The sequence below is a fragment of the Martes martes genome (assembly GCF_963455335.1).
Source record: "Martes martes genome assembly, chromosome: 4".
Classification (NCBI taxonomy): domain Eukaryota; kingdom Metazoa; phylum Chordata; class Mammalia; order Carnivora; family Mustelidae; genus Martes; species Martes martes.
This window is the reverse complement of record NC_137891.1, coordinates 103,518,095-103,528,297: the sequence shown is the minus strand read 5'-3', so window position 1 is coordinate 103,528,297 and position 10,203 is coordinate 103,518,095. Positions and strand designations below refer to the sequence as shown.

The window sequence follows — 10,203 nt, the reverse complement described above, 5'->3', positions numbered from 1 at the left end:
AAAATCAGACAAACATATTACAAGAAAAGTACAAGCATCATTTTGTGGCAGTGAGACCACAAATAAAGGAAAGTGCACGGCTGTCGTAGTAGGAAGAGGAGGAGTGTTGGGTGGTGGTGGCTGCTCTGGAGGCCAGGTCAGTGATCCAGCTGTGTGGCCTTCACCTATGGGAGTGGGTGGTGGCCTCCCTCTGAAAAGGTTTCAAAATGACCAAAGAGAAGCCTCTTCCCAAAAAGTTTCCACTGAGTAAAACAGACTTCAAAGTTATAGCACGTGATGAGTTTTTCAAAGATGGAAACAACGTGAAGCATATGTCCAATTCGAATGAGGTGACTGGCTTAAAGGAGTCTGAAGAAACACTAAAGCAACAAGATTCTGCTCAAAGGGAAAACATCCTTGTAATGCCACTAGCAACCAAGGAGCAAGAGACGAAAGAGTGTGTCACTCAAATTAAGTACCTCAAGCAAGTCCAGCAGCCTAGTGTTGCCCAACTGAGATCTACAATGGTAGACCCAGTGATCAACTTGTTTTTTCCTAAAAATGAAAGATGAACTATAATAGGCTAAAGACAAATAGGAACAAACCCCAAATGAATTGAGTGCCTGGATGTTTCCACCTGACAGGTAAACGAATCATACTCCCCATTTAAGACTTCCCTGATAGTTCCAGTAGGAGAAAGCTTGGAACAGCCACAGACTGGTTTCCACACCAAAACCCAGATTTTCTTTTATTTTAATTTTTTTTTAAGATTTTTTATTTACTTCACAGAGAGAGAGAGATCATAAGCAGGCAGAGAGGCAGGCAGAGAGAGAGGGGGAAGCAGGCTCCCTGCAGAGCAGAGAGCCCGATGTGGGGCTCAATCCCAAGAACCTAGGATCATGACCTGATCCAAAGGCAGAGACTTAACCCAGTGATCACACAGGCACCCCAAACTCAGACTTTTTGAGCCAAAAAGCATCTCATTTTTATACTATCCAGCTTGTAATGGTTAATGTAAAATTTACCAAAGGAAACTTTTGTTTTAGCTTTTTTCTCTCCCCCCACCACCTTACTTCTGAGGCCTGATGGCATGGGACTATTCCAAAGAAGTGGCCAACTCTGAAAATTTTCTGTTCTAAAACTTTTAGACACTTGAGAAATGTTTTTGTTTGAGGAAAAGAGAGGGAAAAAGGGAAATCTCAAGTCTGTGGCACACTGTGTCTTCAGTTTGGAGGAATGAAAACCTAGAGATTTAATATCATGAACTGAACAGGTAAAATTCCAGTAAAATGTAAAAATGGGATTTGCATCACTCTTAACCTTGAGTGTAGTGACTTAGAGACACTGTATATCAGTGTTGCCAATAAGACTGTGATTGTTGTTGAACTTCTCGGTCAAAACTCAAATGAGATGAATTTTGCCTTAGAAATGTTTATTTGCTAAGAACCAATTTAATAGTCATGAGTCAAATAATAGATGTTAGTGCAAGTAGTTCATATATTTAGCCATCTAGTTTGAGGCTTTATATAACTTTACTGAGCCTTAAATCCATGTGGTTTTAATCAATGGTTTGTTCTTTGAATGATCTTATCAAGGCTGTAGATGATCTTATCAAGGACATAAAGGTATGGTATCAAACCTTCAGGTTGAAACTTTTGGAAGCATTATAAACATTCATTTCACTACTAGACTATATAAGGATATTGGTTGTGATGAAACTCGCTGCATTATTTTTTTCAGTAGTGAAATTAAGTTCCCATTCCATTCAGTAGGTACATTTTGAAAGAGCACTGTTGTTGGTATTAACAGGAGAATGGGTTTCCTTCATTGTATTTGGGCCTTCTGTATTGCACTCTTCTTTTTTTTTAATATTTTATTTATTTGAGAGAGAGAGTGAGAGAGAGCACGAGAGGCGAGAAGATTAGAGGGAGAAGCAGACTTCCCGCGGAGCTGGGGGCGCGATGCGGGACTCAATCCCAGAACTCGGTGATCGTGACCTGAGCTGAAGGCAGTCACTTGACCAACTGAGCCACCCATGCACCCTTGTATTGCACTCTTAAATAAATAAATATATATTTATTTATAAATATATATATATATATATATATATATATATATATTTGAGAGAGAGAGATAGAGCATGAGCAGGGGGAGGGACAGTGGGAGAAGCAGACTCCCCTCTGAGCAGGGAGCCAAACCTCACAGGGCTCAATCCCAGGACCTGAGTCAAAGGCAGATGCTTACCCAACGTAGCCACTCTTGATATTCAATTAAATGTGCCTTGAAAAAATATTACAAGAAAACTACAAAGCAATAGCCCTTATGATTATAAGTGCAGAATATCATCAGTAAAATGCTGACAGACTGAATCCAGCAAAGTATGAAAAGGATTGTACACCATCATTAAGTAGAGTATATCCCAGAAATATAAGGTAGATTTAAGATTAAAAAAATCAATCAAGGGGCGCCTGGGTGGCTCAGCGGGTTAAAGCCTCTGCCTTCAGCTCGGGTCATGATCCCAGGGTCTTGGGATCGAGCCCCATGTCGGGCTCTCTGCTCAGCAGGGAGCCTGCTTCCTCCTCTCTCTCTCTCTGCCTGCTTCTCTGCCTACTTGTGATTTCTGACTGTCAAGTGAATAAATAAAATCTTAAAAAAAAAATCAATCAACATAATCCTGTATATGAATAGAATACATGATAAAAGCTATATGTTCATCTCAACAGATAGGGGAAAGCATTTGAAAAGTTACATCTTTTCATGATAAAACTATTTAACAACTAGAAATACATGGGAATCCTCTAAGAGTAAAAAATCCACAATTAACAGGATATTCAATGAAAAAAAATGAATGTTTCCTCTTAAAATCAGGAACAAGAAAATGGTATCCATTTTTACCACTTCAACTTAATATTTTACTGAAGATTCTAGCCATGACAATTAGGTAAGAAAAAAGTAAAATGCACCCAGATTATAAAGAAAGAGGTAAAACTATTTTTATTGGTAAGTGACCCAATCCTGGATATAGAAAATCCAAAGGAATACACACACACACACACACACACACACACACATGCACACACACATTATCTGAACTATTAATGGTGTTCATCACTGTGATAATATCCAAGATCAATTTACAAAAACCAACTGTGTTTTTATACACCAGCAATAAATGATCTGAACATCAAATAAGGAAACAATTTAATTCATAACAGCAACAAAAAAATTAATAAGTAGAATAATTTTAACAGAAGAAACACTAGATTTATACACTGAAAATTTCAAAGCATACTGAGAGAAATTAAAGAAGATCAAAAACATCCAATGTTTCAAGACTTAACATTGCTAAAATGGCAATATTCCCCAAATGTATACATTCAATGCAATTTCCATGTAATTCCTGCTAGTGTTTTGCAGAAATTGGAAAATTGATCTTAAAGTTTATGTGGAAATTCAAAGGATCCAGAATAACCAAAACTGTCTTAAGAAAAAAAAAAAAAAAAGAACAAAGTTGGGGAACTCACATTACAATTGACATTCTAAGGCTACTGTAAAGGTAGTGTTACACTGGCAAAGAACAGACACATGGAGTAGAACTAAGAGTCAAGAAATATATACTATATTTATGGCCAATTGATTTTTGACAGAGATGCCAAGACAATTCAATGGGGAAAATAGTTTTTTCAACAAATGGTGCTAGATGATTAGATATCTACATGCAAAATAATGAATGTGGACTCATACTTCACACAATACACAAAAATGAACTCACAATAGATCATATACTTCAATGTAACAGTTAAATATGAAAAATTCTACAAAGAAGCATAGAAGTAAACATCCATGATCTTGTATTAGGCTATAGCTCCTAATGTATGCCACCAACTGCAAAAGTGATACGAGAAAAATATAGGTAAAGAATTCTTACCATTCAATAATAAAAAGACAAATGACCCAACTATACAATGGACAAAGGATTTGAATCAACAGTTCTTCAAATAAAATATGTAAATGACTTATTTCATTCAGCAAAATGTCTCCAAGGTCCAACCATGTAGCACATATAGGAATGTCTTTCATTATTGAGACTGAATAATATTCCATTGTGTGTATATACCACATGTTGTTTATCCATTCATTTCTTGAATGGATATGTCACGTGGATTGTTTCCATCTTTTGTATATTTTAAATAATGCTGCTATGAATAAGAGTGTATTAATATCTGTCAGTATCTGCCTTTGGCTCTGGTCATGACCCTCGGGTCTTGGGATTTAGCCCTGCATTGGGCTCGCTGCTCAGTGGGAAGTCTGCTTCTCCCTCCCCTACTGCCTGCTACTCTACTTGTGTTCTCTCTCTCTCTCTCTGTCAAATAAGTAAATATATGTTACATATTTGTGGAACATAAGGAATAGCATGGAGGACATTAGGAAAAGGAAAGGAAAAGGAAAGGGGAGAAATCGGAGTGGGAGAAGAACCATGAGAGACTGTGGACTCTGGGAAACAAACTGAGGGTTTTAGAAGGAAGGAGGGTGGAGGGATGGGAGAGCTGGGTGATGGGTATTAAGGAGGAATGTATTACATGGAGCACTGGTTGTTATAAAACTAATGAATCATTGAACTCTACATCAAGAACTAATGATACACTGTATGGTGTGACTAACATGACATAATAAAGAATGAGAAAAACAAACAAAAAATAATTCTATGTTTAACCATCATACTGTTTTCCACAGTCTGTTCAGGAAGCTATAGCAAAACACCATAAACTGGGTGGACTTAAATAACAGACATATATATTTCATAATTCTGAAGGCTAAATCCAGGATCAAGGTGCTGGCCAATTTGGTGTGTAATGAGGGTCAGCTTCCTAGTTTGTTGATGGAATGTGTCATCATATGTCAGAAGGGAAAAGACACCTCCCTAAGATCTCTTTTATATAGGCATTAGTCACATTAATGAGTGCTCAACAAACACTTATCATCAAAAAATCTTTGTTGCAAATAATCTTATACTGTAATAGTAGTAAAAACTGTTTCTCAAAAATACATGTCCAAAAAACTGTAAGAGTTGAATTATATGGAAGGGGAACTATTTAGAAAGTTCTTTCCATCTTGTAAGGGGACAACAATCTTTCCATTTTAAGAGATAAAGTTGCCCATGTTAGGTAAAAACATGTTACTGTCTTGAAATTTAAGGACATATATTAAGATGGATTATCTTGAGTATGATGAACTGGCAGTAAGCATCTTTCTAGTAGTCTAGTAGACCTTTCTATAAAGAATAGACTGGAGGGGCACCTGGGTGGCTCAGTGGGTTAAGCCTCTGCCTTCAGCTCAGGTCATGATCTCAGGGTCCTGGGATCAAGCCCTGCATCGGGCTCTCTGCTCAGCAGGGAGCCTGCTTCCCCCTCTCTCTCTGCCTGCCTCTCTGCCTACTTATGATCTCTCTCTCTCTGTCAAAAAAAAAAAAAAAAAAAAAAGTTGTTAAGAATAGACTGGAAAGTTGGAAACTAGTTTCCAGCTCCCTTTTCATTTGGGTTCATAATGTGGATTGTCCTCTGCCAATTAAATTGGCAGCCAGGATTTTGAAACTAGATTTTCATTGGCTTCTCCATATTGCTGGTTTATGGGAGCCAAAGTCAGAATATTCAGTGGCATGAGGAAGGGAGATTTAGAGCATTTCTCCTTCTCTCTGCCTCAGCTTTAGCTCTAGCAACTAACACAACTTCTCCATGGCTCCCACTCCAAAATGGAATGCCTACCAAGGTTACTGGATAACTATGGTCTCGAAACTCTGGAGACATTTCCTCTTTATCTTTCCTTAATAAGAATAAGAGTGTTTCTTTGTCTTTAATCTTGGGAGTTGGGGAAGAGATCACTATTCACCTTTGGCTTCTGAGAAAACAAATTGTCTTCATTAAATTTCCTCTGTTTAAATTCTTAGCTTGATTTTTGTGATCCTGGTAACTGATTGAAATACTGTGGACATTTCTTCTCTCAAACAAAGCATTATAGAGAGAATTATTGCTAGAAGTTGCTACAGTAGACTCAGTGTGCATTGTCCAGTCAAAGCTTCATTTATATCAAGAATCTGTTTAGCAAGCTGACCTCAGCATTCTGGGTATCTAGTCACCATTTTGTTGATGCCAATTGGCCTACAGTTGTGGCAGTGCCTTCTTGATTGCAATTTTCAGAGATACAGAGGTACAGCTAAGATAATATGTTCTCAAGCTCCCTATTTCTAGAGGTGATCTTTGATTTCAAAAACATTTCCATTTTCTGCTAACAAAACAAACAAACAAACCTAAAGCAGACTGTCTTCCTGTACAGAACCTTAACTGATAAACCTGAGAGTTTAAAAATATAAAATTCAGCTTCAGTTAAGATATTACATTTTTTACTACATTTTAAAACATTTTACATTTGTATCTGATCCATTTAAACCATAATTTATCAAAGAATTAGTGTTCATATTTTATTAAATTTATGAAAAGCATTTTTCTTATAATGTGAAATAGTCTTTTCTTTTTTAAAAAGAGTTTTCTAGCTACTTATATGACTTCAAGAGTTTCATAAACCTTGGATTGATTAGGCAAATAAAAACTAAACCCTAACTTGAAAACCAATTTCAAGTGGTTATGTTGTCATGCATTTAAAATTATAGTGTTAAAACAACTTTTCTCAAGGGTATCCAGTAACCTGAAATATATGACAACATGAGAGGTTTAAACTTAAAAGAAATCCAATTTCTCTGGCAAGTTGAGGGTTTTTTCCCGTGTTGTGTGGGATCCCAGAATTAAAATGTTAATACATATTATTATATTTTCATTTCTATTTTAATCCAGCAAACATTTCTTTTAATCACAGTGGTGTTACCAGTAGTACAATGTGATCTGGAAAACTGAGCTGTCTTGTTGCTCTGAATTAATAAATTTTCTTAATGCTAATTATTACCCTTTACCAACAGATTGCCAACACCACACAGTATATATTACTAATCAGAAAATACTGCATAACAGGTTACAATGTGTAGAAAATAAAAATGAGACATGGCAACTTTGTAAGAGAAGGATTTAAACTCTTAAGATTTCTTTAAATCACTCACACACACACACACACACACACTCTCAGAGTCAGGCACTACCTATTTACCTATATAGGGATTTATATCTATATATATGGAAATAGGTGGATATATAATATGAATACAAATATAGATCTATGGAGAAAGACATTTAAGTATCCTTGGAATATGCATTTTTACATAAGCTTAATAATGCAAAGTATGTATTCACTCCATTGTAATAAGTCAGTTGGCATTTTCATAAAAATTGATAAATTTTAATTACTACAGCAATTAAGAAGATCTTAGAAAATACTTATAATGAGCTTAAGTCGTATGTTTTTTTGTCACCCTGGAGCTTTTAGGCACCTGCCATATGTTGCCTTTAATAATTGCTACAGTGGCCTTCTCTATGCAACATAAGTACTTACTACGTTACAGTGGCTTACACAATACATCCAGTTGTAACCAACATATATTTGAAAATGTCTCTATCTTTCCTTTTTCATTTTATTTGAAGATGCTTCTCCTCCTTAGGGGGAAAAAAAAAGATCAAAGAGATAGTTAAAGAAAATCATTTGGGAAACAATGTAAACAAAACAACCGAACCGAAGTAGTGATCAGAAAGCCAGCATGTTAAGAAGCCTTTATCTCTGTGGTTTGTGATTTGGGAAATAACATTTAACCTATTTCAAACTGTTTCTCCTTTAGCTCTAGCAGATTAACAGAGGTGATTTCTTCTCATGAACATGGTAAGCCATGAGTTATAGTGGAAAAGTGACAGACGAAGAGAAGACTGCATGCAAAAAGTACATAAAGTACAAAATGAAATATAAATATAAAGCACTTTGTTACTTTTCTTTCCAAGATAGTTTTCAAAGCAAAGAGACATTAACAATATGCACTACACTTCTCATGGTCAAGAGAAATACCAAGAACTTCTTTTGCAAAGGAGTTTCAGCAGCTGTGGAGAAAGAGGATGACACATCCTATTGTTTTTGCTCTCAAATTCCTCTGCCTAGGACATGAAGAGAAAACATCCATCCTCTGCCCTTGCTTCTGCACTTGCCTGAGACCCCCAAGCTTTTAGGAGACAGAAACCTGTATTTATTGCAGACATATAATAAAATTAGCTTGAGGAATATTATATTATATAACCCCTCCACACACACACACACACACACTAAATTATAAGGCTTCTCTCATTTATCTTTGAATGTATGGAATTTTAAAATGTGGCCTAGTTTATAAAACATGCCAAATGGATGTTTTTCAAAGAGCCCAGCAACTGGGAGGTAAAATTTACATCTCAGAAATTCCAGTAGTTGGAATAATACTTTTGATTTTATGTTCTCCACTTGTTTAATACTGCCCTAGTATATTTTCTTACAAGGGAAAGTGGTAGGTATAAGCATAAGAAAATTTCTTAAGGATATGAATGTAGTTTTCTCCATAAAACTTGTGTTCTATGTACACTAGACGAAAGTGTCTATTTCCACAAACATTCTACATTCATTAACGTTGGTTATCAGTATTGCTTTTTTTTAAAGATTTTATTTATTTATTTGACAGCGAAAGACACAGCAAGAGAGTGAACACAAGCAGGGGGAATGTGGGAGGGAGAAGCAGGTTTCCTGCCAAGCTAGGAGCCCTGTCTTGAGGCTCAATCCCAGGTCCCTGGGATCATGACCTGAGTGGAAGGCTTAATGCTTAATGACTGAGCCACCCATGTGCCCCTCAGTATTGCTTTTTATTGTAAAAATCTGCAGAGAACAAAACTGTTTGCTCTTATTTGATTTGCAATTATTTTATTATTGGAAAAGTTAAGTATTTTGCTAGTACAAATAATGACTTTTTCTGTTTCTTATTTCACAACTTGCCTAATGACATTAAATTATATTAAATCAATAATATTTTATATTCTAATTCATATTGCCATATTTACATATCTAAGATATAAAAACTTCTTGTCACCATTTTGATTGCAACCTGATGAGAGACTCCAAACCAGAACTCTAAGCCCTTCCTAAATTCTTGAAACTGTGAAAAGTGTGAGAAAAGCAGTCCTCATTTCAAATGGTTCTTTTTTTTTTAATTCTTTTAAAAGATTTCATTTATTTATTTGAGAGAGAGTAAAAGTGAGAGAGATCACAGAAGGTGAGGGACAAGCAAACTCGTCATTGAGCAGAGAGCTCGATGTGGGGTTTGATCCAGTAACCTGGGATCATGACCCGAGCTGAAGGCAGTCACTTAACCAACAGAGCTACCCAGATGTCACATTTTGCATAGCTCTAATATGCACAAATATAACTCACTGTTGTTTAGTTAAATAAAACTAGTCTCCCAACAACACCATTCAAATTACAGTTACCATAGTCCATTAAATATGAATAAATGCAGAATGTATACACTTTGCTCTTAGTTCTTTGGTCCATAAGTCTCTATGTAAACACAAAGGATGTTATCACTTTTAGTGATTAATCAGCATTTTTTTCTGTCCATTACTGACTGCTCACCACATATCTATTACTCAGTTCTTTCACAGACAGCAAAGAAGATAGTTGTGTTGTTTCCTTGTGTTCTAGTGATAAACTTACATGTCATTTTACAAAAGTAGATAATCAAAAGAGGGACTTACCCAGCAAAGATAAAACTAAAGCAAATAAAAAAATTAAATATTTTACTGTGCTGTGCAAATAACTGCAGGATTCAAACTAAATCTAAATGAAATTATGGAAAAGAAAAAAAGAAAGAAAGAAATCACAGAACAGGTCGAACATTTGCTTTAAAGATCTTCGGTCACTGTTTCGAAATTCTGAATAATTTTTTGAACTTTTGCTTTGTTTTTTTTTATTTTTTGTTTTCTTAGAGAATTTGTTTATTTGAGAGAGAGAATGAGAGAGAAGATAAGAAGGGGGAGTATCAGAGGGGGGAGGGTCAGAGGGAGAAGAAGACTCCCCACTGAGCAGGGAACCCAACACAGGACTGGATCCTGGGACTCCAGGATCATGACCTGAGCTGAAAGCAGTCGCTTAACCAACTGAGCCATCCAGGTAGCCCCAAACTTCAGCTTTTTTTTTTTTTTTTTTTTTTTTTTTAATTTTTTTATTTTAATAAACATATAATGTATTTTTATCCCCAGGGGTACAGGTCTGTGAATC

At 35.9% G+C, this 10,203-nt stretch overlaps 1 pseudogene across 1 annotated transcript; it reads left to right on the top strand.

The window, feature by feature from the left end:
- Positions 1-206: 206 nt before the first annotated feature.
- On the top strand, positions 207-1,118 carry LOC308342413 (pre-mRNA-splicing regulator WTAP-like; annotated as a pseudogene). Its single transcript has 2 exons — positions 207-623; positions 1,058-1,118. The product of its transcript is annotated as a pre-mRNA-splicing regulator WTAP-like (transcript).
- Positions 1,119-10,203: the final 9,085 nt, after the last annotated feature.